This window comes from Phocoena sinus, chromosome 12 (genome assembly GCF_008692025.1).
Source record: "Phocoena sinus isolate mPhoSin1 chromosome 12, mPhoSin1.pri, whole genome shotgun sequence".
In the NCBI taxonomy this organism is placed as follows: Eukaryota; Metazoa; Chordata; class Mammalia; order Artiodactyla; family Phocoenidae; genus Phocoena; species Phocoena sinus.
Genome location: NC_045774.1, coordinates 15,694,095 through 15,696,409, shown reverse-complemented (window position 1 = coordinate 15,696,409; position 2,315 = coordinate 15,694,095).

The window sequence follows — 2,315 nt, the reverse complement described above, 5'->3', positions numbered from 1 at the left end:
TCTTTGCCTTCTGTCATTATCACACAGCCAGTTTATCTCCATCAGTAGTTGCTGCCTTGGTCCTGGAGGATAAGAAACTGGGCTGGCTGTGGGAGAGAGGAGTGGGACACGTGACAGAAGAAAGGTCGTGAGAGGCTCTGTCCGCCAGAAAAGGGTAGCGATGGCGGACAGGGCACTTGGCATATGCACCTGGGGAAGGTGGGGACCTGAAAACTAGGAAAAGGGACACATTTCCTCCACTCACAGCTTGCTTCACAGCTGCAGATGGCCCAGCTAACCCACCATGGGTGGGGTCCGGCTTGTTCCTTGCCCAGCCTGACTGATTTTACAGGACAAAATAGGGGATACAGCACAGTCGGTAAGTTCGATTCGACCCTGTTCCCCAGAAAGTCTCCACATTTCTTGGTTCATTAGAATCATGAATTTACTAGAAGTTTTATTTTTGAAAATGATGGCCGCAGTCACAGTCGCAGTACTGAAACATCTATGGTGACAGATTTGGAAGTACCTTGAGGCTTATCTTCATTTATTATGCTCTGCAGCAGTTCTGGGCTTTTCTGTACAGAACCTCTTTCTAAGGGTTCAGACAGCCAAAGGGCATCTGTGGAATTTTTAATCATTTTCTCTTTCTGTGGGTTGGGCAGTGGGGACAGAGGAGGGTAATGCCACTTATTACTTATTCTATAGCTTATTGCCTTGCAGTCTGTACAAGGACATTATGTACACTTACTGCTTGCACAGTTTTCTGGGCTGTAACATTTTGCCGTACCAGGACATACAATGTTATAATTTGGTCTGTTTTTCAAACATGATGTATGGAACACAGTGCAATAGCTTTTCTGTTATCTTAAATATGAAAGCTGGAAAGAAATACCATTCTCTACTTTTTCAACATATTATGTTTCCTAGGATCAACATAATTCTCTACCTAGGGTTCTGACAGACCATACTCCTTCAGTTAAAAATTTTTTTTCCAGTTAGGTAATTAGATTTCTTGGTGATATCAATTTACTTATTTATACAATTCTACAACTATACCTGATCCTTTTATTATTCTATAATTGAGATATTTTTGTCTGTCCATAAAGATCCACTCTTTTTATATTTCAAAACAGTTGCCAAGTTGCTTCACCAGTTTTGAACTGCACGGTGAAATCCACACTGTGACTGAACAGCCATTTCTATAGAAAGTGACATATTTGGTGAAGCACTTATGGAGGATTGCTGATGACGATTCTGAGGTTTTTGTGAAGCAAAGCCAGAGAGAATAGTTAAGAGTGGGAAAGAACCGAAGAAGGCTGAGAACAGAAGGCAGTGTTTGGAGAGTCCCACTGTTATACTTAAGATTGTCCCCAAATGGTCCTGGGTGGTGGCCCTCCTCCCCAGCGGCACAGTGGATTCACCTGGGAACTTTTAGCACAATGTCCCGGGCTGACCCCCAGAGACTTTGACTTAATCGGTGTGGGGTGGACAAGAATCAGATTTGCATCCCATGTGTCAGGGAGCAGGGGAGACGCCGTGTAGAACTGCCAATTGATTTCAGAATATCTCAGTTCTCAGAGTAGAGAAGGGGAAAGGAAAAACTGCCTTCGTCATTTAAAAACAAAACTTGGCTACTCCAAACTTGGAACCGGACTAGAGATCTCTGTGTGGAGTGGGCTTATGGTCCTATGAGGCTTCCTGTCCCCTGAGGCTCTCTCACAATGACCCTGGGCTCCACCAAGCCTAGCTCCAGTGGAAGAAAAAGAGATGCTGTATGTCTATAACTCCGTGGCTCTGCCCTAAGCTCACAACCCTGCCCTAAAGATCCTGCACAGAATTGAGAGGAGGCTGGAACTTTCAGGTAGGATCTTACTAATGACCAGTGCAGCAGATAAAAAATAAGATCCCAGCTCCGCTACCTACAAAACCTCAGGGTGGAGGGAGGGGTCCCTTCAACTCTCACAGCTTGGTTTCTTTATCTTTCAAATGAGTGCAATCATCAGCCTTGAAGGTAGGTTGTCTGCAGGCTTGGGGGTGGGAACTTGATGAGACAGAATTTATAATAAAGTGTCTGACACGTAATAGGTGTCAGTGATGGGGAGCTTTTGGTATTATAAGACCCAAACTCTCGTAAACCTGCGTCATCTGCTCCAGAGAAGACTAGCTCAGGACCTGCCAACCTGGTTGTGGGCCCACTTCCCTGTGGAGGACACCTACAGACATAGTTAATTTAGACATCTCCACACGGTCTCATCACAAAGCCAGTGAAAAATCACTTCTCCCACCTTCCTCTGCAGCACCTAAGAAGTTCGCCTCCTTAGAAGGACCTTCTA